Source organism: Nomascus leucogenys, unplaced genomic scaffold (genome assembly GCF_006542625.1).
Source record: "Nomascus leucogenys isolate Asia unplaced genomic scaffold, Asia_NLE_v1 000769F_99896_qpd_obj, whole genome shotgun sequence".
Taxonomy (NCBI): Eukaryota; Metazoa; Chordata; class Mammalia; order Primates; family Hylobatidae; genus Nomascus; species Nomascus leucogenys.
The window spans coordinates 10,952-37,240 of record NW_022096696.1 but is presented as its reverse complement, the minus strand read 5'-3'; the positions used below and the strand labels follow the sequence as shown (position 1 = coordinate 37,240).

Genomic DNA, 26,289 nt, shown 5'->3' with positions numbered 1-26,289 from the left:
GCACAGACATGGAATCAACCCAAATGCCCGTCAATGATAGACTGGATAAAGAAAATGTGGTACCTATACACCATGGAATACTATGCAGTCATAGAAAGGAACAAGATCATGTCCTTTGCAGGGACATAGATGGTGCTGGAAGCCATTGTCCCCAGTAAACTAACACAGGAACAGAAAGCCAAACACCGCATGTTCTCACTTGTAAGTGGGAGCTGAATAATGAGAACACACGCACACAGGGAGGGGAACAAAACACACTGGGACCTATCGGGAGGCTGGGGGCAGGGAGAGCATCAGGATAAATAGCTAGTGCATGGGGGCCTTAAAACCTAGGTGATAGGTTGATAGGTGTAGAAAACCACTATGGCACACGTTTACCTATGTAACAAACCTGCATGTCCTGCACATGTATCCCAGAACTTAAAATATTATTTTTTAAATTACATTTCAGTTTTTTTTTTAATTTATTTTTTTTTTTGAGACGGAGTCTCGCTCTGTCTCCCAGGCTGGAGTGCAGTGGCGTGATCTCGGCTCACTGAACGCTCCGCCTTCCGGGTTCACGCCATTCTCCTGCCTCAGCCTCTCCGAGTAGCTGGGACTACAGGCGCCCGCCACCATGCCCGGCTAATTTTTTGTATTTTTAGTAGAGACGGGGTTTCACCGTGGTCTCGATCTCCTGACCTCGTGATCCGCCCACCTCGGCCTCCCAAAGTGCTGGGATTACAAGTGTGAGCCACCGCGCCCGGCCTACATTTCAGTTTTTTTAAACCAGAGTGCTGACGTGCTATATCATGTGGGTCCCATCATTACAGGCATTATGTATTCTAATAAGATGGCAAGAGACAAAATGTTTAAGCTGTTCAGGCTAGAGGTAAAATGGAAGAGTTGAGGTGGTCTTGGCTGAGAGTCAGTTGAGTCTGGACTCTGGCCCTACCTGGCCGTGTCTATGGATAAGTTTCTGAACTTCTTTTCTTCAAAATATAACCAGGCTAAGAGCAGCCTGATGGGAGTCCAACTGAGCAGGGTTTGAATCCCAGCTTTGCCATTTAGCAAGCCCCACGTCCTCATCTATAAATGCAGACAACAGTATCTACCTTCAGGTTGTTGTCAGGATTAATATAATTTATGTAAAGTATTTCACCTAACATTTGGCATATATTTGTATACAGTAATTGGCATATCTTTGGTATAAAATAAATGTTACAAAACATGAGTGTTTTCCTTGTTACTGGTGTGGTACCTTGCATTTTCAAGTTGTCTTAGTCCATTCACATTATTATAACAAAACACCTTAGACAGGATAATTTAGACAATTATAAAACAGAAATTTATTGCTCACAGTTCTGGAGGGTGGGAGTTTAAGACTGAAGTGTCAGCAGATTTGGTATCTGGCGAGAGCTTGCTCTCTACTTCATAGATGGTGACTTCTGTGTGTCCTTACTTGGTGGAAGGGGCTAGGCAGATTTTGGAGGCCTCTTTTATAAAGGCACTAATCCCATTCATGAGGGCTCTGCCAGTCACATTCCAAAGCCTTCATCTCTTAATACTATTGCATTGGAGATTAAGTTTCAACACATGAATTTTAGAGACACAAACATTTAGACCATAGCACAAGTCGATATGTTTCTCTTTTGTTTAGATTTGCTGAGAGAGAGAAATTGAGAGACAGATTGAGATTCAGTAAAGGGTAAAGTTACTGAAGTTGTAAAAGTATATTCAAGAACATTATAAGGGAAATATATAGGGCATTGAAGCAAATGAAATATAACATGGATACTGTGAATGATTTCTAAAAACTCAAGTTTACAAAAAACATATTTTGAAGACTTGAACTGTTGAAACATTTAATCCTTGTAGATCATGAATGGAAGAACAGATTCTCTAAGTAGTGAAGAGAAATAGAGCAGTGGTCCCCAACTTTTTTGGCATCAAGGACTGGTTTTGTGGAAGACAATTTTTTTCACAGACCTGGTGGTGGTGGGGATGGTTTCAGAATGATTCAAGCACATTACATTTATTGTGCACTTTATTTCTATTATTATTACTTTGTAACATATAATGAAATAGTTATATGACTGACCATAATATAGAATCCCTGGGAGTCCTGAGATTGTTTTCCTGCAACTAGATGTTCCCACCTGGGGGCAATGGGAGACAGTGACAGATCATCAGTCATTAGATTCTCATGAGGAGCACACAACCTAGATCTCTTGCATGCTCAGTTCAAAATAGGGTTCATGCTCCTATGAGACTCTAATGCTGCTGCTGATCTGACAGGAGGAGAAGCTCAGGGGATAACATGAGCCATGAGGAGCAGCTGTAAACAAGAAAGCTTTGCTCACTCAGCCGCCACTCACCTCCTGCTGTGCAGCCCAGTTCCTAACAGCCATAGACTAGTATGGGTTTGGAGAGCCCTGAAATAGAGGATATCCAGCAAGCCTTTTGAATGAGTGAATTATTCCATTCTAACCACTGGAATATAAAAGATAAATAGTCTCTCAGGAATTCACACTGTGTTGCCTTTTGCATTAAAAGAATCACCTAAGTTATCTGGAGCTTCATGTACATGGGTCAGATGTTGCTGGCATTGTCCTAACTCTGCATGGCTGCTCTCAAATCAGTCCTTCACCATCTCCATGAGATTCATGCCGTGAGACCCTAATTTCCTTCATTTTTTCAAAGACATCTATTTTCCAGGAGGACACGTCTGCATTTTTAAGGAAAACTCTGGCTACAGGCCATCAGATGTTTTTTCCCCCTGCCAACACTCTGGGTGACGTTAGCGCATTTGTGCAAAATACATTCAACACCTTGGCCTTACACATTTTGATCTCCTTATCTTCAATAACATGTATTTCTACTCTAATTTAGGCACCCACATTCATTGCCTCATCAGGAATGATGACATCTTCTGTAGTTATTCACATTGTATTTTGAATTCCAGTGGCCCTCTCACCTTTGACTTCAATACCTGATTCTTTTAGTCCTTTAAAATTTTTATTTTCTCTTCACACATTATTTCACCTCCTGTAGAACACTATTTTCTTCCACCTTTGCCTCAGTTATTTACCAAATATCTCTCCTTCTTTTTTTTTTTTTCTTTTGAGGCAGAGTCTTGCTCTTTTCCCTAGGCTGGAGTGCAGTGGTGCAATCTTGGCTCGCTGCAACCTCTGCCTCCCAGGTTCAAGGGATTATCCCGCCTCAGCCTCCTGAGTAGCTGGGATTACAGGCACCTGCCAACATGCCCAGCTAAGTTTTGTATTTTTAGTAGAGATGGGGTTTCACCATGTTGGCCAGGCTGGTCTCGAACTCCTGACCTCAGGTGATCCAACCACCTCGGCCTCCCAAAGTGCTGGTATTACAAGTGTGAGCCACTGCACCCGGCCAACCAAATATCTCTTAAGCACCTCAAGTGCTTTGGCCGGGCGTGGTGGCTCACGCTTGTAATCCCAGCACTTTGGGGGGCTGAGGCGGGCGGATCACGAGGTCAGGAGATCGAGACCACGGTGAAACCCCGTCTCTACTAAAAATACAAAAAAAATTAGCCGGGTGTGGTGGCGGGCGCCTGTAGTCCCAGCTACTTGGAGAGGCTGAGGCAGGAGAATGGCGTGAACCCGGGAGACGGAGCTTGCAGTGAGCCGAGATCGCGCCACTGCACTCCAGCCTGGGTGACAGAGTGAAACTCCGTCTCAAAAAAAAAAAAAAAAAAAAAGTGCTTTACAACATGGAATGCCAGAATACACCAATTCCAAGCCAAATCCACACAGGAGTGAAAAATTCTGTTTAGATAAATGCAACTATTCAAACACATGCTTTCAAATAACACTTCTTCCTTAGTGCTGAGGGCCATCTTGATACTTTGTTAAAAGGATTCGATCAAGAGACAGAATAGAGAGATTGAGGGAGAGTGTGATGCTTTCTTTAATGCCCTGATCCTGAGTTAGATGTATCAGCAATGTGTCCTGGAGCTTTTACTAAACCTCCTGTTTCCGCATCTACCACCTTCTATCACACCGGATTCTTTACATAGTTTCCACCACGACACTGTAAATGTTAAGGATGTCAAATCAAGATTGAATCTTGGTTTTTCCACTGCCTTTATATTATAGCAAAGTACCTGGTACATAGTTTATAGTTAATAAGTATTTATCATCTAAGTGGATTAGTTACCCTATATTATCTTCCCAAATAAATGCCGATTTCAAATAAATACCAAATTTTGCCAACTCTCTATTCAAACCCACATCTTTCATTTTCAGGAAATGACATATTCTCTTTAATGAAAATAAGGACATAAAGTATCACCTACCTTTATGTAGCCAGTCCCACCCTCCTATAAACTTACCTATAATTGGGTGACGAGTGATCCTTCCTCTTAACTAAATATAATTTTTCACTTGTAGAATTGATCTAGCTCATGCCTTTCATTATATCTTGTATCTTTCCCCATTTGTTATTGTGTCTCACATCTCTGCCTTCAGCCCTTCCCACTTCTCTATCTCTTATTTTGCCTGTAAACATGATTGAGGCAAAATGATTGAGGTAGAATGACATAACCAAAAAGAGGGTAATTTCAGAACTTCATTCCAATGTGAGAGAGCTCCAGTGGGCCCTTTTATCTTCTAAAATCACCCTCTTTTTTGTTATGCTATTCTCTAGCTTCCAACTACATTTTTTTGTAAAGAGATGGGGTCTCGCTACATTGACCAGGCTGGTCTTGAAATCCTGACCTCAAGTGTTCTTCCCATCTCAGCCTCCCAAAGTGCTGGGATTACAGGCGTGATCCATCACAGCTGGGCCCCAACTTCTATCTTGCTGACCCTTTTCTAATTCTCTTCTTTTGAAAGGAGTTTTCAATTTGCTACTTTACTTCCTAATGTCCCATTCATGCATCAACCCAATGTAGAGTAGCTTCTATTCTAACTACTCTACCAAAGCTGTTCTTCCATACCGTTCCACTCCTTTCACTCAAAGTGCCCCATATTTCTGAAGAATGGTATCATTCATGATACAATGTTCTCTAGTAAGCAGATTTGGACATGGAGATATATACTAGGGAGTGCCCTTGGATTACTACCTGTGAAAAGGAGAAGAAGGAAGCTGGATTGGGGGAAAGGGAAAAAGCTGGGCTGAAAAGAAGTCCTGGACCACAGCTTTGGCTCATCTCACAGGGGACTTTAAAGATAAAATGGCCCACTGGCATCCTCTCACATTGCAATGACATGACTGAGTCTTTATAGGCCCCAAGTCCCCTCCCCACCTCTTTCACCTGCCTCCTTGCCTCACTTCAATCAGTCATTGGCTATGCGCCACAACTGGGAACGTCAGGACCTTAGGCAGGGGGAAGCTCTGCAGCTGAGGTGACGTCTGAAGGGGCTCACAGCTGAGTCCTGTCTACTGACACAGCTCTCAGGGAGGACCTAGGTGATGTATCTCTGTGTATATCATATATATGAGTAATGATATTAGAGGTTTTATAATTTAACCTTTCTTCTCCTTTTTATCTTTAATCTTCACTGTATTTCAGTCATGGTCTTCAGGTTTCAAAGTGACCTTTAAGATTCAGCAAAGAATATACAGCTTTTTAAACATGGGGAATAAAACAAGAAGAATGTGATAGCATAGTGTAATGGTGCCATAGAAATAAACAATAAAAAAGAATTTAAAGAGAGAACCAGAAGTCAATTTCATAAATGCCACCATTACATTACTTAGGTTAAGCTTTTGAATTTATCTAGAAAAATGTCATTGGCCAAGACATTAACATTTATAGAGGAATGCAAAAGTGCAAAATTAAAGTTCCTAAGAATCAAGTCCAGAAAAATAGAAAATATATAAAGGCTATTGTTCACAGTTTGGCAAATAAAATAAAAAAAAGCAAACCCAATTTCAAATAACATTTCTAGTATTTCCCACACATTTTTTTCATATTTTAAAATCACTAATATAGCATTACATTTTAAAAAAGCATATTTCAATACCTTACCTTGAAATCGTAAGATGTATTTTTTCAGTGAAATCTTACAGTAAAGCAGCATAAAAAATATAAATTGTACAGTGTGATATAAATGCAAACTATCTGATGTTCAATTTAATCATTTTTTTCAGGAACCTAAATATTATTTATTTATTATTAATGATTTAATATTAATTACAATGAAAAGAATATTGCCTTTGAGATCTTCCATTAATGATTCAGTTCCCAGGTCCTGATTTCTTTATAAACTTGTAAATTCTTAAGAAAGAAACGAGTTGGCTCAAATTTAATCATGTTAGAATACAGGTTCTGTACCAACTTAGCTTTTGTATACACTATATGGTATAAGAAGACAATGTTTCATTTTATGTCAGTTTCTTGCATAAACTTGTTCAATTAATTCATTCAATAAATAGTCATTGAGTTCATATCATGTCCCAGGTACTTACTTTTTTTTTTTTTTGATGTGGAGTCTCGCTCTGTCGCCCAGGCTGGAGTGCAGTGGCACGATGTCCGCTCACTGCAAGCTCCGCCTCCCAGGTTCACGCCATTCTCCTGCCTCAGCCTCCGGAGTAGCTGGGACTACAGGCGCCCACCACCACGTCCAGCTAATCTTTTCTTTATTTTTAGTAGAGACAGAGTTTCACCGTATTAGCCAGGATGGTTTCGATCTCCTGACCTCGTGATCCTCCCTCCTGGGCCTTCCAAAGTGCTCAGATTACGGCGTAAGCCACCGCGCCCAGCCATCCCAGGTACTATAAAAAACACTGATATTATATGGTGAAAAAGACTGACGGGGTCCCAGTACATATTTTATATGGAACATACTGATGTCTTTCCTAAAACCTCAAGTGTAGTCTCTGATTTGCCTATATAAAGAGTGACAAGTTTTACTTTTACTTTCTGCAAAAATTCAGTTTCTTGTTGTTTTATCATCATACATACAACTTTTATTCAAATATTCATCTAGGGGCCAGGTGCAGTGATCTCTACTAAAAATACAAAAAATATTAGCCGGGCGTGGTGGCGAGCGCCTGTAGTCCCAGCTACTCCAGAGGCTGAGGCAGGAGAATGGCGTGAACCCGGGAGGCGGAGCTTGCAGTGAGCCGAGATCGCGGCACTGCACTCCAGCCTGGCGGACAGAGCGAGACTCCGTCTCAAAAAAAAAAAAAAAAAAAAAAGAGAAGAATAGGTAAGGGTAAAGAGAAAGGTGTCCTTATGTATCAACTTTGCTTATTTAGTTTTTTCAAGTTCAACAAGACCCTCCTCTCCCTTCAAGAAGATGATTCCTAGGCATGTTTATTATTTCTATCAAAACAGCTGAGTTTTTTTTTCATTCATATTGTTAAAATACCAATTGTGGAGCGAAAAATTCTTCAGCTGGGACTGTCCCCTGACAGGCGGTGCGACGAGGTCAGGCCCGCGCCCGCCGAGCCCTAGGGCCGCTGCCGCCGACGGCCGTGGAGGACTAGCAGCCCGACAGCCCGGAGGGCTGGGCGCCGGTCCGGGAGGGCCTCTTCGCCGATCCCGAGAGGCACCGGCTGCGCTTCCTGGTGGCTTGGAACGGCGCGGAGGACAAGTTCGCTGTGATTTGTCCCGACCGCACCACCGCGCAGCAACGGCAGCGGCGCGAGGGGGCCCGGCTGGAGCTCGAGCCCAAGCCCGAGGCCGCCGTGTCCCAGTCCAGCTGGGCCGGCTGGCTCTCGGCGCGCGCCAGCAGCTAGCGGCGCTGTGGCCGCCTCTGGAACGCTGCTTCCCGCGGCTGCCGCCGGAGCTGGACGTGGGCGGCGGCGGGGCCTGAGGTCTGGGGCTCGGGCTGTGGGCGCTGCTCTGGCTGGCGCGCGGGCCCCGGCGAGGCGGCGCTGCAGGAGCTTTGCGGGCAGCTGGAGCGCTGCCTGGGCACGGAGGCCCACGGCTGCGGCGGCGCCACCGTGCGCGACGCGGTCTTCGCGGTTAAGGGCCGCGCGGCCGACTGCGAGAGCCGGCGCGAGTTTCGGGAGCGGGCCCTGCGCGCGTGATGGATCGAGGCGGACGCGCGGCTGCGTCAGGTAAGCGAGGCCGGGCCTCCAGCGTTCGTTCGCGCTTCGGTGGCCTGGGACCCTGTGAGAGGCTCCCCCGGCGCGGAGAGCCCTGGCTGACGGCTGATGGGGAGGAGCCACGGGCGGAGAAGGCCACGGGCTCCCCGGTGCCCTCACCTGCGCGGGACCGCTGCGGGAAACCGGGGGGAGCTCCGGCAGGGCCTGCAGAGAGGACAAGTGACATTAGAGCCTAGTGTACTTGCAGCTGGGAGCTGGGCTAGGCCCCCAACCTTTGCCCTGAAGATGCTGGCAGAGCAGGATGTTGTAACGGGAAATGTCAGAAATACTGCAAGCAAAACTGAAAACAAGCCATCCACAGACTACATGTAAACAATTCCAAGTCTGTGTATGAGGGGACATCGCAAGTGGGATAAAATGGTTTAAAGGAAGAAATGGCTTTTAGGAGTTAGGGTGTTTTGTTTTCAGTAATACAGACTTGGTCAAATTGAAAGCCGGTAGAAAGTGAACTTTATTCATCAGTTTAGAATAACCGCATTAGTGTCCTTTTAAGCTTGAAGGAGGTAGTTTGAGAGAGTAATTATTTGAGTGGTAAACTTACTGAACCTAAGGGGACGGGGAAGTACATGTTCATAGAAGGGTTTAGGAGAAAATATGCCTTCTAAATCCACACCCACAGTTTACTAAGGAGAGCCAGGCTGGAGTCTCAGCTCACTGCTCTTATTAACCTGAATGATATTTTTCTGTGCATTCTTTTGAGGAAGGGGAGGTGAAAAGAAGAATTCAGCCTAAGCTAAATATAGAATAAGCTTTCTAAATTAAAATGGTTTTATAAAAGGAGCTTGTTAGTGGGGTCATTTTCATACTCTGAGCTTTATGTGTAAATGTCTACACACCCACTTAACATGTGTTGATTTCATTTTAGAATATGAGGAAACCACGGGGGAGTTTCAGACCAGTCAGCTTTTGATCTTCAACTTCATCATTTTCACCTTAAGATATGAGGAACCCATAGGGGAGTTTCAAAAATGGTACCATTTTGTATCAGACTTGTTTTTTAAACACTTGGTTTCTCACAGAGATAGGTGGTTTCTCCTTAAAATTGAACATTTATATGATGTATTTTACTGTAGTTACTATCAGAAAAGTTAGTTTTCCCAAATTTAAGTTCACTCTGTGGTACTATAGCATGAATGTAGTTCATTCTGTTGAGCTAGATGTTCACATTAGTGTAGTTCACATATTTATCTGGAATTCAAAAATGAGGGTTGAGAGGGGAAGCTAAAATTCAAGACATGTCCAAATATATAATTTTAATATTTACTTTATATTTAGAATAGAAAAGCAGTTGAATCTAGAATTAGACCAATTGCTAGCATTGCTAGGATATATAAAACGAAGCTGAATGTTTTGACTCTGTAATTTTTCTGAATAGTCTAAGAAATAAGGCTGAAATGTATCACTTGCCTTAAGTTTACTTTTGCGTGTGTGTTTTAATTTTGTTCAGTGAGGCTTTCACTTAAAAAAAAAAACCATAATATTATTACCTGTATAAAAAATACAGCTGAAAAGTAGATCACTTTATCCTTAAGCAGAAGGATGGAAATAGAAGAATTTAAGAATGTATTGGTTGAAAAACATCTATATTATTTGATTTTATTTCTCTTCTTGTGGGAGTAAAATAACTTCCAACCAAATCAGCCCACCTAGATTATACACTGTTTAGTTTGTTGTCTGCCCTGCAGCACAAGCAATAACCAGCAGAGACTGGAACCACAGCTGAGGCTCTGTAAATGAGTTGACTGCTAAGGACTTCATGGGACTATTAACCTGGAGCAGAGAATCAACATGCCAAAGTACTTGGAGACAGCTCTGTAATGTTTTATGAGGTTTTTTTTTTTTTTTTTTTTTTTTGAGATGGAGTCTTGCACTGTCACCCAGGCTGGAGTGCAGTGGCGCCATCTTGGCTCACTGCAAGCTCCGTCCCCCCGGGTTCACGCCATTCTCCTGCCTCAGCCTCCCCAGTAGCTGGGACTACAGACACCCACCACACCCACCACCACGCCTGGCTAATTTTTTGTATTGTTACTATACACAGGGTTTCACAGTGTTAGCTAGGGTGGTCTCGATCTCCTGACCTCGTGATCTGCCTGCCGTGCCTTCCCAAAGTGCTGGGGTTACTGGTGTGAGCCACCACGCCTGGCCCTTATGAGCTTTTAAAAAGGAATACAGCCTCACAAAACCTTTACGGTCAGAAAAGTCAAATGAAAAAATATCCACAACCTCAAACCTTCTTTTGGGTCCTTTTTGCTGCATACTTAGTGCATAGTGTACTCTGCCTCTCCATTTAATTATAAAAGTCTCCTTTTTTTTTTTTTTTTTGAAACGGAGTTTCGTTCTTGTAGCCCAGGCTGGAGTGCAATGGCGCTATCTCGGCTCACCACGACCTCCGCCTCCCGGGATCAAGCGATTCTCCTGCCTCAGCCTCCCCAGTAGCTCAGACCCTAGATTGTAATTCAGTAACCTAAATTTACAGGCATGCACCACCACGCCCAACTAATTTTGTATTTTTAGTACAGACAGGGTTTCTCCATGTTGGTCAGGCTGGTCTGGAAGTCCTGACCTCAAGTGATCCACCCGCCTCGGCCTCCCAAAGTGCTGGAATAACAGGCGTGAGCCACGGTGCCTGGCCAAAAGTCTCCATATTATTATACAATCTTCAGAAGCACAGTGCTGAATGACTACAGTAATAATATTCTGCCATGGATATATCATAATTTACTTAACAATTCTTGTTTTATTGGGCATTTTTGATGGAGGAGGATAACATTTTCATATTTAACCAATATTTTAAATGGATATATTGAAAGTTGAGAACATGAAGGTTTCTTTTGTTTAGTTTTGTTCGTTGGATATGTATTACACTGTCCTGACTTGAGCTTTATTCACATTTGCTTTCTAGGTTATTCAAGGACACGGAAAAGCCAACACCATGGTAGCATTTATGAAAGTTTACCAAGAGGAAGATGAAGTGTACCAGGAATTAGGTACCGTGGCAACCATATTCTTCCAGTACTTATTGCAGCCATTTAGGGCTATGCGAGAAGTTGCAATTTTATGTAAGCTTGATATTTTGGGGTTTTTTTTAATTTTTATTTTATCACATTTACTATTTGTCATATGTTATTTCTTTATTTACACTTAATGTTCAATCTCTGTACTTCGTTTGGGTTTACTCTTATGTTTATTTACTTATTTCTTGATAGAGATAAGGTTTTACCATGTTGCTCAAGCTGGTTTCTAACTGCTGAGCTCAAGCAGTCGGCCCACCTCGGCCTCCCAAAGCATAGCATTACAGGCGTAAGCCACTATGCCTAGTTCACCCTTATGTTTAAATATTGAATTTATATTTAAGTTGATAGAAAATGAAGACATTTACGTTGGTCATCTTAATAGCTTAAGATTCCTACAGATTTTAAAGAGTTAAATGTTTTTTCTGGCAATGAATTTTTTTTTTTTTTTTTTTTGAGATAGGGTCTCTCTTTGTCAGCCAGGCTGGAGTGCAGTGGCACGATCTTGGCTCACTGCAACCTCCTCCAGGTTCAAGTGACTCTTCTGCCTCAGGCTCCTGAGTACCTGGGATTACAGGTGTGCACCACCATGCCCAGCTAACTTTTTTTGTATTTTTAGTAGAGACAGGGTTTCACCATGTTGGCCAGGCTGGTCTCGAACTCCTGACCTCAAGGGAGCCACCCGTCTCAGCCTCCCAAAGTGCTGGGATTACAAGCGTGAGCCACTGCGCCCAGCCTGATGAATTGTTTTTGATGTGATGTTTATTTGCTTCAGTTTGTTTTCCTCTAAGGACTCATGCAGATTTCTTAAAATAGGATGAAAATTTAAATAGCAGGACCCTAGATTGTAATTCAGTAACCTAAATTTTAGTAAATGCTGTTATTGCTCTTGCCTCATTGAGCCATCAAACAACCTTGTGACACCATTCAGAAAAGGCATTCTTATTCCAGTGTTACAAATGAATCTACAGTCCAGAATTGTTAAATAGCTTGCCTTGGGTCTCAACAACAGGAAGCAGAAGACACCTGAGAGATCTCTTGATTTCTGCCCCGTGCACTAGGCCATCTTTCCACATATAATCTCACGAGCCCTGCCAGATGATTGTACCATAAAAATAGTATCACATTTAGATGAAACTCATGCCACTCTAACCTGTGGATAAAGTTGTTCTGTTCATTATTTTGAAAGTCTATTATTTGGAGGCCGGGCGCGGTGGCTCACGATTGTAATCCCAGCACTTTGGGAGGCCGAGGTGGGCGGATCACAACGTCAGGAGATCGAGACCACAGTGAAACCCCATCTCTACTAAAAATACAAAAAAATTAGCCGGGCGTGGTGGCGGGCGCCTGTAGTCCCAGCTACTCGGAGAGGCTGAGGCAGGAGAATGGCGTGAACCTGGGAGGTGGAGCTTGCAGTGAGCCGAGATTGCGCTACTGCACTCCAGCCTGGGCGACAGAGCAAGACTCCGTCTCAAAAAAAAAAAAGAAAGTCTATTATTTGGAGAGTCTACTTCTTGCATATATTTTGCTTTCTTCTTTTTTTTTTTTTTTTTTTTTTTTTTTTTTTGAGATGGAGTTTCACTCTTGTTGCCCAGGCTGGAGTGCAATGGCATGATCTTGGCTCACTGCAACCTCCGCCTCCTGGATTCAAGCAATTCTCCTGCCTCAGCCTCCCGAGTAGCTGGGATTACAGGCATGTGCCACCATGCCCGGCCAGGCCAATTTTATATTTTTTCAGTAGAGACGGGGTTTCTTCATGTTGGTCAGGCTGGTCTCGAACTCCTGACCTCAGGTGATCTGCCCGCCTCAGGCTCCAAAAGTGCTGGGATTACAGGCATGAGCCACTGCACCTGGTCTATATTTTTCCTTTCTTTAACAGCTGTTTTAAGACACCATTCACAGATTTTATATATATATATAAAAAAAAATATATATATATATGATGTACAATTAAGTGATTTTTAGTATATTGAAAGTTGCACAATGATCATTACTATGTAATTTCAGGACATTTTCACCCCCAAAAGAAACCCTGTACCCATTAGTCACTCTCAACCCTGGGCAACCACCAGTCTACTTTCTGTCTCTCTGGATTTCCCTACTCTGGACATAGCAACAGCATTATTCAATATATGGTCCTTTCACTCAGCACAATGTTTGCAAGGCTAATCCATGTTATAGCAAATATCAGGATTTCATTTCTTTTTATTGCTCAGTAATATTCATTGTATGGATATATTGCATTTTATTCATCAGTTGATGGACATTTGGGTTGTTTCCACTTTTTGGCTATCATGAATAATTCTGCTATGAATGTTTGTATGTAAGTTTCTGTGTAGACATATGTTTTCATTGCTCTTGTGTACGTACTGAGAAGTAGGATTGCCGGGTCCTATGATTACTCAATGTTTAACCTTTTGAAAGACTGCCAGATGGTTTTCCGAAGTGGGTGCATCATTTTATATTCCCAAAAGCAGTAAATGAGGGTTCCAATTTGTCCACATTATCACCGACACTTGTAGTTGTGTGTCTCTTTGGTTACAGCCATCCTAGTGGGTGTGAAGTGGTATCTCATTATGGTTCTGATTTGTAATTCCTTGTCGGCTAACTTGTACATATTTCTTATGCTTTGTAGAAGAAAAATTGCATATTGGATGACATAGCAGTACATGTCTTAGTTCAGGCTGTTACAACAAAGTACTGTAGATTAGTGGCTTATAAACAACAAAACTTTTTTTCTCACAGTTCTGGAGGCTGGGTAGTCTAAGATCAAGGTGCTGGCAGATCCAGTGTCTTGTGAGGGCCAGTTTCTTAAGTTGTAGATGACTGTCTTGCTGTGTCTTCACATGGTGAAGAGCAGAGAGAGAGATCGTGTGTCTCCTTTTCATAAGGGCATTAATCCCATTCTTGAGGGCTCCACCCTCATGACCTAATTACTTCCCAAAGGCCCCATCTTCAAATACCATCATGCTGGGGATTTAGGCTTCAACATATGCATTTTGGGGGGACCCAAACATTCAATCCAATACCAGTACATGTTATAAGCATGACTATACAGATACTGTCTTTTAGGTGATTATATTACATATCCCTAAAAGAAACAATAACAACAGCTAACACTTAAGTGCTGTGTTCCAGGCCCTGTGCTGAGTGCTTGACAACACAGATCACTCATTTAAACAATTGTGTATTATTATTAATAGAGAGAAGCATAAGTTGACAACATTCCTCTCTAGAAAAAGTTATTCTAGGCATGTGAAGTGAAGATCGGTTTTTTTTTCCCCTTTATGTCCCAGAGTGTCCTTTTGTCTTCCAGGTGGTGCTCAGCTTAGAGCCTTATTCATACGCAGTAAGGGACTGCTGAATGAATGGAAATTTAATTGACTGAGTAGTAGTGTAGTTAAATTAATCCATGTAACCAATTTCCTTTCAATTTCCTAATGGTTCTACATAACTATTAGCTCTTACTAAGACAATTTTCCCTTCTGTCTGTAGAAGTCCTTGGATGAGGGTGATCTAGGTCCTAGAAGGGTAGTTGCCCTGGAGAAAGAAGCTGAAGAATGCACCAGACGGGCTGAAGAAGCTGTCGTCTCTATTCAATATATCACAGTGAATTATTTTCAGGAGACAGTAAAAGCATTAGCAGGTGATAATCCAAAAAATGCTATACGCAGATACATGTAATTGATTGTCATTTTATTCAAATACCATTTGAGTCCCTCTTAGGCACTAGGCACTGTGTTTTCTAGGTGATGAGAATTCAATGTCAAGCATTAAGAGATGTTGTACAGTCTGGTGAAGGTAGAGAAATCTTACTTATCTATTCACTGAAGCACATGGAAAATGGCAGTGACAATAAATGGCACAAAGAAGAGAGACATGGGGCTCTGAGGGTCTGTGAGAGAGAAATTGGGCTTGATCAGGGTGGTCACTGAAGCACTCTGAGAAGTGGCGCTTGCCCCAGTATCTGAAGGGTAAGTGGAAGTTGAGAGAATAGAAAAAGTGAGGAGTGTTCCGGGCAGAAGGAATAGCACTGGCAAAGGTCCCCTGGCTTGAGGGAAGTTGGCAAATAGGAGCTTACAGAAAACCTGCGGGGCTGGATCGCAGAGAGTGCAGGACAATGTGGTATGAGGGAAAATGCTGGCAAGACAGGCAGGGGTTGGACCATGCAGGGGCTCGTGGGCTGGGTGAAGGACTTTTTTTCAGTCTTAAATAATTGTTGATAAAAACACCAAATAGGAAACAACTTAATGTCTGTCAGTTTGTTAAGTTATGGTACATTCATAAAAGAGAAAACTACATAGCTATTAAGTATGATTCTTGATTTTTTTTTTTATGAGTGGCAAGAGTTTCTGATATATTGTGCAGAATCAACAAGATACAAAGCAGAATGATGATCCTGGTTTTTTGGTCAAACTATCCATATGAGCATGTCTGTCTAGCTAGACATGGAAACAATATGGAAGCAAGTGTGCCAAAATACAAGACGCAGTTGCCTCAACTAGATGAGATCATGACTTATTATTGTCCTTTTAAAAATTGAATACCTAAAACTTTATATTAATGACCATGTATTTTTATAATAATAAAAAAGGTAATAAAACAAAATTTCTTTCTTTTAAAAAAGATGTTCTGCAGGTAGTATGGAGGCAATAAAAAAAGGATTAGCTCATGATCAGTGTTTCCCTTTTTAATGAGGTATAATTATATTTTATTTTTATAATCCAACAGGAATGCAGAAAGAAATGGTACAGGATGTGAAGAGATTTGGCCAGGCTGCCTGGGCCACAGCAATTACCAAGTTGGAAAAACTTAAGCTAATGCTCAAGAGACTCTGCAACTCATGAGAGCAAAAGAGTTGTGTTTCAATCACAAAAGAGCCGGAATTCAGGGAAAGGTAAGACAAAAATAAACGTAATTTTGTTTTAAAAATACACTTTTATTTTTTATTTTTTTAATTTTTTTATTTTTTGAGACGGAGTCTCGCTCTTTCGCCCAGGCTGGACTGCAGTGGCGCGATCTTGGCTCACTGCGAGCTCCGCCTCCCGGGTTCATGCCATTCTCCTGCCTCAGCCTCCTGAGTAGCTGGGATGACAGGCGCCCGCCACCGCACCCGGCTGATTTTTTTGTATTTTTAGTAGAGACGGGGTTTCACCGTTTTAGCCAGGATGGTCTTGATCTCCTGATCTTGTGATCTGCCCACCCGCCTCGGCCTCCCAAAGTGCTGGGATTACAGGCGTGAGCCACCGTGCCCAGCCCCACTTTTATTTTTTAAAAATTTTGTATAAATGATACAAGTGCAGTTTTGTTCCAGGGATATATTGTGTAGTGGTGAAGTTTGGGCTTTTAGTGTAATCATCACCTGTATAATGTAATTGTACCCATTAAATATTTCTCATCCCCCCTCCCACCCTCTTACTCTTCTGAGTCTCCAGTGTCTGTTATTCCACACTGTCTGTGTATACACACTACTTAGCTCCCACTTATAAGTGAGACCATGTGGTAAAGCACACCTTTATTTTTAGATAGCACTTTTCTTTCCAGGCATTGTTAAAGAGCTTCTTTTCTTCACTTATTCCAACACCATCTTCTATGGAAGGTTAGACATAAAGTTTTCCTTTGGTTAAGAGTTTCAAAATACCATATTGTAGGATTCACTTTATAGTAACACTGAGCCCAGTATTGAAGTGGGTACTGTACTTGAAAATCAATCCAGCAATGTTTTCAGTACAGCTTTAAAATAATCAAAGAGATACTTCACCAAAGGATCATAGACACTTAAGTTTTTTCCTATAATCTTATGACTTTAAAACAGAAAACACTGTAAACACCTGTCTTAGTTGACTAAGGCTGCTATAACAAGATTAAATATCACAGATTGGGTGGCTTAAACAACGGACATGTATTTCTCACAGTTCTGGAGGCTGGGAAGTCCAAGATCAAGGTGCCTGCAGATTCACTGTCCGGTGAGGATCCTCTTCCTGTCTGGTAGACAGCTGCCTTCTTAACTGAGTGCTCATATAGCCTTTCTTCTGTGTGTATGTTTAGAGAGAAAGAAGGTGATCCCTGTCTTTCTCTTCTAATAAGGGCACTAATCCCATGATGGGGGTGCTATCCTTTTGACATAATCTGAACCTAATTACTTCCAAAGGACCCACCTCCAAATAACATCACATTGGGAGTTAAGAGTGTCAACATATGAATTTTGGGGGGACACCAATATGCAATACATAATAATACCTCATTGCCATTTATGTTTCTCAAAACCTAAATGTTTTTCTCTGTTTCAAGGATGAGATAAAGTATTAGCATCACTAGATGGAATGAAAAAGTGTTTCTTTCCTATTTGCTTTTTTATATTTAGTACTGAACAAGGAATAGAAAATAGCTAGAATGCTTCTAAAGTTTGTTTTTAATAAACTATTTATTTTAACTTATTTTTCTTTTTTCTATGAAAATAAGATGGAAGATCTTCCAGAACAAGAAAAGCATATAAATGTTGCAGATGAATTAGAAATACAATTTTATGAAATTCAGTTAGAACTATATGAAGTTAAATTTGAGATATTAAAAAACGAAGAAATACTGCTTACTACACAGTTGGACTCTCTTAAAAGACTTATAAAAAGTAAAGTTTATATTTAAGTATACAGATTACAATGTTAATAAATTTAAGGAAATACAGACCATATTATCAATTACTTTTTGTAAACTGTAACATCTGAAAATTTCCTAAAGTTTTCCTTCAGTGGTTTATTATTCAAATAATATATTCATTGTTAGCACATAGCAAAACAAAGAAAGAAAAATGATTATTACCCCAATCCCATCATCTAGAGATGCTTAATGGTTGGCTGGGCACAGTGGCTCAGGCCTATAATCCCAGCACTTTGGGAGGCTGAGGCAGGCAGATCACTTGAGGTCAGGAGTTCCAGACCAGTCTGGCCAACATGGTGAAACCCTGTCTCTACTAAAAGTACAAAAATACTAAACCCTGTCTCTACTAAAAATACAAAGTCTGGTGTGGTGGCACGTGCCTGTAATCCCAGCTACTTGGGAGGCTGAGGCAGGAGAATGGCTTGAACCCGGGAGGCGGAGGTTTCAATGAGCCAAGATCATGCCACTGCACGCCAGCCTGGAAGACAGAGCGAGACTCCGTCTAAAAAAGAAAAAAAAAAGAAAGATACTTAGTGGTAACAATTTGCTTTATAACTTTGTAGATTTTAAAATATGCTGATATATAAAAATATAACTTTTTAACCAAAACTACATAACCAGTTCAGTAACATCTTTTTAAAAATTTTTTAATTTTTATGGGCTCATAGTAGATATATATATTTATGGGTTACATGAGATATTTTGACACAGGCATACAATGCATAATAGTCTCTTTTTCACTTAATACATAATTGTCTTACTATTTCAGAAATAATAAAAGTATCAAAATTTTAATGCCTGCATAGTATTCCATTATATGGATATACCGTGATTTCCAAATTTCCGCTGTTTTGAACAGCAGTGTAGTGAACTTTCCTTTACACATGTCTGAGTATAGGACAGATTATCTCCTTGGAATAAATATCTAAGGATGGAATTATTGGGTCGAAGGCAATGCATATTTTACGTTTTGCTACATAACAATACAACAATCATCTGAGATACATTTTTCCTCACCTCCGTATTATTTTCTGATTTCTAAATTTCATACTACGTAGCCCTCTAGATAGGTTGTACATTTAAAATGACACTCCCAGGCTGGGTGTGGTGGCTCACGCCTGTAATCTCAGCACTTTGGGCAGCTGAGGGGGGCAGATCATTTGAGGTCAGGAGTTCAAGACCAGCTTGGCCAACATGGTGAAACCCTGTCTCTACTAAAAATACAAAAATCAGCCAGGCGTAGTGGTGGGTGCCTGTAATCCCAGCTACCTGGGAGGCTGAGGCAGGAGAATCGCTTGAACCTGGAAGGTTGAGATTGCAGTGAGCTGAGATGGCGCCACTGCACTCCAGCCTGGGTGACAGAGTAAGACTCTGTCTCAAAAAAAAAAAAAAAAGAAAAAAGACACTCCCATCAGCAGAATATGAGTGTGTATGTTTCCCAGACTCATGCCATTCTTTTGCATTTTTGCTTACTTGACAGAGAAAATGACAGTCTTCCAATTTTCATTTATTTAATTGTGAATTAATATTGAGCAAAATTTTGTATGTTTACAAGCCATTTGTACTTATGAAATGCCTATTCATAGTCTTTGTCCATTTTTCTTTGGAATATTTCCTTTCAACATTAAGAATAATATCCTCTATTGTCTGTCATATGTTGCAAATAATCTCTCCTTGTCATTTGCGTTTTCTTGCCTTTGAGAAATATTTAATTTTTATGAAGTTGCATTTATCAATTTTTTCCCCTGTGGCTTCTGCTTTTAGTATTATGTCTGGCAATATTCTCCTATCCCAAAATTATGTCAATATATACTTATGTTTTCTTTCAGTATGTTTATGATGTTGCTTTTTAAAACACTTAATTCTTTAGCCCGGTGGAATTTGTTTTGATTGTGGTAGGAATTGAACCTTTCCCTCAAATTGTTAAGCAGTCCCAATCACTGATTTTAGAAACGTTTTCCCTAAATGTTTAACATTTCTCCAGTTAAACATTAGATTGACTTTGGTCTGTTTCTATATTGTTCTCCTCCATTGGTTCGTGAGTGGCTTCTGCTGCTGGCTCCATACTGCTCCCATGACTGTCTTGGAGGCACATTTTAGGTTCTGGTAAGGCAAGTATCTCCCCATTACTTCACAAGTTTTCTGACTATTTTCACTTCTTTATTCTTCCAGATGAAATTTAGAATCAAGTTCAAAACAAAAACTCGTTGGAATTTTGATTGTGATTTTGCTTAAAATTAGAGATTACTTTGGGGAGAATAGTGGTCTTTGCGATTTTGAATCTTCCTACGCAAGAACATGGTATGTCTCTCTCCATTTATTTAAATCTTTTTTTCTAAAGTTCCTCCAAGTTTAATAAATTTCTTCACATAGATCCTGAACTTTTAGTTTAATCCTGAGTATTCAGAATTTTTTTCAGTAGTTTCAGGTTATAAGCATTTTACATATTTAGGGAAAAAATTACATTAAAAAAAGAAGTTAATCTGGAAGGATGCATGCCAAATTGTTCGTAATGTTTTTCCTCCGAGAATGACTCAGAAGGTTTGGGGAAGGAGCAATGTAATTTCACTGTTTATTTGATGTACTTTGGGAGGGTTTGAATTTGTTACAGTAAGCATGACTTTTAAAAAATCAATATGTAATCAAGATTAAGTATCACTAAGGCATCTTAATAATATATTGCTGGTAGAATATAAGTTGCCTTTCTGGAGGGCAATGTGGCAATAAGTATCAAGATCCTTACTTATCTGCTAAGGAAGTGATAAAAAGTATACACAAAGATTTATACAGAGATGTTCATCACAGTGAAATGAATAATAATGGAACATTGGAACAGCCTAACAACATGGATTGCTTAAATTAGAGAATACTATGCTGCCATTAAAATTTATCTTTTTAAATTTTTTTTTTTATTTTTGGAGATGGAGTCTTGCTCTGTTGCCCAGGCTGTAGTGCACTGGCACGATCTCAGCTCACTGCAGCTTCTGCCTCCCAGGTTCATGCTGTTCTCCTGCCTCAGCCTCCTGAGTAGCTGGGATTACAGGCACATGCCCCTGTGTCCAACTAGTTTTTGTATTTTTAGTAGAGACGGGGTTTTGCCATGTTGGCCAGGCTGGTCTTGAACTCCTGACCTCAGGTGTTCCTCCTGCCTTGGCCTCCCAAAGTGCTGGGATTACAGGCGTGAGCCACCGCACCTGGCCTAAAAATTTATTTCCATCCCATGGAAAATGTTCTTTTAGAACTCCATTGATATGTGTAGCTATGTAAGTAGTATGTGTATGTGTGTGTGCACGTGTATATATACGTATGTCTATATAGGTATATATACATGCATATACTACTTACATGTATATACAGACATGCTACTTACATACATGTGTATAGTCATGTATATATACACATGTGTAGATGTATATTACATTTATACACATACATTTTTTATATGTTAATAGTGATTCTCAGTGGTGGGATTACAAGTGATCTTTATTTTCCTTACATTTAAAAAAATTCAGTGCATTTTTACAAATAATAAAATATGTTTTAAACAATCATTAATACATTTTTAGAAAAACAGGATGAAGTTGTCTATTACGATCCATGTGAAAGTCCAGAGGAACTTAGTCATTGACTGTGGTGGGGCTGCAGGACGATAAGAATTCGGAAGTGAAAGAACTCAGAAGGCAGTGCCAGCAGCTGGAGTCTATTAAACGGGGCAGGATCTCTGTCAAAAGAGCTTCTCTCCAGAGTAGAAAGGTAGGTACACTCAGAGCAGCTTTCCTTTCTTTTCTCTTCCAGAGATTTATTCTTGTATGAAGGATAAAGAGGTATTGAAATAAGGTTTTTACCAACACAGTGATTAATTTTTTGTGTGCTTATGTACTTATCCATGGCTATAGTTAAAATGATTTTAAATATTTTTCTTAAAAATATTATTTTTTCTTTTGGGTTTTAAGCATTTAGCAAATCTCAAGGTTTTAATTTATTCATTCAACAACTATTTGTTGAATGCCCACTGCATACACAGGCACTTTATTTTTTTTTTGAGACAGAGTCTTGCTCTGTCACCCAGGCTGGAGTGCGGAGGCATGATCTTGGCTCACTACAACTTCCGCCTCCTAGGTTCAAGCAATTCTCGTGCCTTAGCCTGCCAAGTAGCTGGGTTTACAGGCACGCGCCACCACGCCCAGCTAATTTTTGTATATTTTGTAGAGACGGGGTTTCGCCATGTTGGCTAGGCTGGTCTTGAACTCCTGACCTCAAGTGAACCGCCCACCTTGGCCTCCCACAGTCCTGGGATTACAGGTGTGAGCCACCGTCCCTGGACCACAGGTACTTTAAAAACCACAATAGGTAGAAACTCTATTTCTAATAACCAACTATAACAATTCTAAATATATTTTACCGTAAATTATTGAGTACACAAAACAATTACAGATAACAATATTCAGCTCACCTCAGACCTTGTATTTGGTGATTTTTTTCTTAATTTTTAAAAATCCATGAATACATAAAAAGATAACACTAAGAAATGTAATTTTTTCTGACAGAAAAGGAAGCTTCTATATATCATTTTTATACAGACTTTTATATGTACTTACTCATATTTACTATACTTTTCTCCCTTTTTTTTTTTTGAGACGGAGTCTTGCTCTGTCTCCCAGGCTGGAGTGCAGTGGCGTGATCTCGGCTCACTGCAACCTCCGCCTCCCAGGTTCAAGCGAGTCTGCTGCCTCAGCCTCCTGCGTAGCTGGGATTACAGACGCCTGCCACCATGCCTGGCTAATTTTTGTATTTTTAGTAGAGATGGGGTTTCACCATGTTGGTCAGACTGGTCTTGAATTCCTGACCTTGAGCAATCCACCTGCCTCAGCCTCCCAAAGTGCTGGGATTACAGGCGTGAGCCACTGTGCCCAGCCTACTATACTTTTCTTGTTAGAATTAAGAAAACATGAAAATTGTGACTTTTGTAGCTTATAAAAATGTTAAATACTCTTCCATGTAAATACAAATACTTAAAAAAAACTTGGCTAGGTGCTGTGGCTTATGCCTGTAATCCCAGCACTTTGGGAGGTTGAGGTGGGAGAATCACTTAAGGCCAGAAGTTCGAGACCAGGAACAACACAGTAAGACCTCATCTCTATGGTGCGCACCTATAGTCCCAGCTACTCAAGAGGCTGAGGCAGGAGAATCGCTTGAGGCCAGGAGGTTGAGGCTTCAGTAAGCTATGATTGTACCACTGCACTGCAGCTGGGGTGATAGAACAAAACCCTGTCTCTAATAAAAAATAAAAATAAAAAATTTCATTAGAAGAGTATATTCTTTGCATGTTCGTGTTTAAGAATTATACTTCTGGATTTAGGAACTGTTACTCAGAGGATTTGAAGATATACAGGCACTTGCCCTTTGCTCCACATTTCAGAAAACCCATGAGCCCCAGGAGGAGTCTCCTTTGGCACTCCCATGGTGCTGTGGATGAAGAGATGCCTCCACCTCCTTGGCAGTGTTATATGTATATGTATGTAAAATGCTCCTGTGCCTTCTCTTATCCAGACTTGGAGCATTAACCTTCACTCTCAAGATATAATCACTCCCCCTATCCCATTTAGAGGAGCTCTTTCCACTGATTCTGGAAATGTTGGAATTTGGAAGGCATTCAGTTAATGTAATGGTAGTTGAGGTGAGCTCTTAACTTGGGTTCAGATCACAGCCTGGCCACTTAGGTAGCCATGTGACATTAGGCAAATTACCTAAATCTCTTTTGGGCTCACAGTTTTCTCCTCTGTTAAAAGAGGATGATAGACCAGGCACGGTCTATCACCCGTAATCCCAGCTACTCGGGAGGCTGAGGCAGGAGAATCGCTTGAACCTAGGAGGTGGAGGTTGCAGTGAGCCAAGATCACGCCATTGCACTCCTCCAGCCTGGGCAATAAGAACAAAACTCAGTTTCAAAAAAAAAAAAAAAAAAAAGGTAGTGGTAATAATACAAATTTCATGTGAAGATAAAGTAGCATAAAGCATGAAAAGTACTTGGCATTGAAGCTAAATCCTACTCAATAAATGTTAGTATTATCTGTATTACTGTATTATTTTTTACATAGATTAAGGATTTTATGTACATATAGCATATTATATATTGGTATAGTGAGTGGTTAAGCACAGGTAAAACACAGTTATAACAATTTTTCAGGTATTTGTAGGTTGCTCTGCGTTTGTAGGTATGCTTGGAAACGTAATTAGTATTCATAATGTTATGGGGAAATGTGTTTAAAACAATCACATTAAAACATTGTTGGGACACATCCCATTTAAGAATGGGGGCTGCCTGTATGTCCTCTCATGGTTGGCGGATTGTTTTCATCTCTTAAAGCACTCTGCTGGGAACAAATTATTTGCATAAGCAGCCAGGCAACTCTCATCATAGACTGTGGAGAAGACAGTACCATTGGGCCACGCCAGAACTAATATTAATGAATGCCTTACACTATGCCCAAATGCAGTGCTTTCTTCTTTTAACCTTTTATGCTATACCAGGGTAATATTAAAAACCATGTAGGTGATTTGTATTATTCCACCAGGATCAGTGCAAAGAAAATCATCGGCTCAGATTGCAACAGGCTGAAGAAAGCATAAGATACTCTCGTCAGCATCACAGTATTCAGATGGTGAGCGTCCTCCGAAGGAAAATGTTCTATGTTTGTGTAGTGTGACACGCGGGCCTAGACTTGTGGAAACTGGAGTTGCGCTGCCCTGGACCTGCAGCTGTCAGCCATTTCGCCTCCAGGCCTGCTGTCTGGGCGCAGCCTTGGGGTGGTAATGTTGGGGTACAGCCTCTTTCTTTGTCAAGACATTTTTATTGTATGCCAAGACATTTTTTGTAATGTTGAGCAATTTACCAATATACATTTGTTTAAATATAGAAAAGAGACAAGATAAAAAGGAGCAAAAGAAAAAAGAATGGATCAACCAAGAACGTCAAACACTCCAACGATTGAGAGCATTTAAAGATGTAAGTTCTATAAACAATCACCTCATCTACACCTCTGGGGAAATAAATGAAGACCGCTCTAAAGAGGAAAGTATAAAGTATTAAGAACAGGTCATTCAGAACATGAAACATTTAAAAAATAACATTATTTCTGGTATATCAATAAAAAGCAACAGCAAAAATAGACTATCAGTGATTCAAAACCCATGATATAAAATAACTGCTGTTTTTGACATCACAACACGCTTGGGTTCCTGCTCTGCACTCCTCACTGAGTAGTCCTAACTGGCACTGGTGGTTTAGATTGGCAGGGAAAACTGAAAACTGTTCAACTCCCTTGACTTTAGCTGGCATTTCCTCTCATTTGTAATAAACAATTCTTTAAAATGTTATCCAGGCAGCATTGTGATATAAGTGTAGTGAAAGTGCCCGGTTAAAAGTAAAATGTGTTGTTTAATTTTTTTTTTGATATCTACAACTTTCTTTTTTCTTTTTTTTTAAAGTATATACTTAAGAGGATAATGTTTTTTATTATGCCCTCTGTTCCAGGCCTACATTTGTATTTCCTCCACAAAATGATCCTGAGTCTGTAATTTTTGTTCTATTTGACTTTATTATTAGATATTAGAGATAAATGCCTTTAATTAAAAAAAGCTGCTATGAAGATTCAAAAAATAATTTTTTGCTTTTATTTTTAATTGACACATAATAATTGTACATATTTATGAGGTATAGTGTGATATTTTCATACAAGTATATAATGTGGAATGATCAAATCAGGGTAATTAACATATCTATCACTGCAAACATTTATCTAAAGGTAAATAAGTTTTTAAAAATAATGTAAATAGGGAGTCTGGCATGGTGGCTCATGCCTATAATCCCAGCACTTTGGGAGGCTGAGGCGGGTGGATTGCTTGAGACCATGAATTTGAGACCAGGCTGGGCAACATGGTGAAACCCCAGCTCTCCTAAAAATACAAAAATTAGCCGGGAATAGTGGTGCATGCCTGTAGTCCCAGCTACTTGGGAGGCTAAGGCAGAAGAATCACTTGAGCCTGGGAGGCAGAGGTTGCAGTGAGCTGAGATCGTGCCACTGCACTCAAGCCTGGGTGACAGAGTGAGACTCCGTCTCAAAAAAACAGAAAAAGTTTCTTCCCTACATGTATGTTTCTATTAGTTTTCTTCTTGGTCTTTCTCATTTAGTCTTGTGTTGTCTTATGGCATTCCTAGTAAACTTTTATCTGCCTCCAGAGAGTATTGACTTTGACTTTATGGCACAGAATTGGAGTAAGTGCAGATCGCCTTCATCTAGTTTGGGACTAAGCTGGTTCAAAGCAGGTTTTAGGTTTTGTGACGGCTGGTCTATGTTTTATTTGTTTGGACTCCTAGGGGTGGCCCTTCCAGGGTCCCCACAAAGGTCCCATCTCCTTCCTGGGACCCAAATTCTCATTAGGTCATTTCAGCCCTATGAGAGTGCCAAATATTCAGCTAGGCTTTCCAGCCTGTTGACTACCACTTCATACTCAGTTTCTTAGCCTCTTAGCCCTCTACTGTTGACCA

General features: G+C 40.6%; 1 long non-coding RNA gene and 1 pseudogene across 1 annotated transcript; both read left to right on the top strand.

Moving 5' to 3' along the window:
- Nucleotides 1-832: 832 nt before the first annotated feature.
- On the top strand, nt 833-17,983 carry LOC115834020 (annotated as a pseudogene).
- Nucleotides 17,984-19,125: 1,142 nt separating this feature from the next.
- LOC101176525 lies at nt 19,126-25,118 on the top strand. The gene is made up of 4 exons (XR_001115112.2): nt 19,126-20,042; nt 21,308-21,494; nt 24,317-24,403; nt 24,659-25,118. It is a non-coding gene; the product is annotated as an uncharacterized LOC101176525 (long non-coding RNA).
- Nucleotides 25,119-26,289: the final 1,171 nt, after the last annotated feature.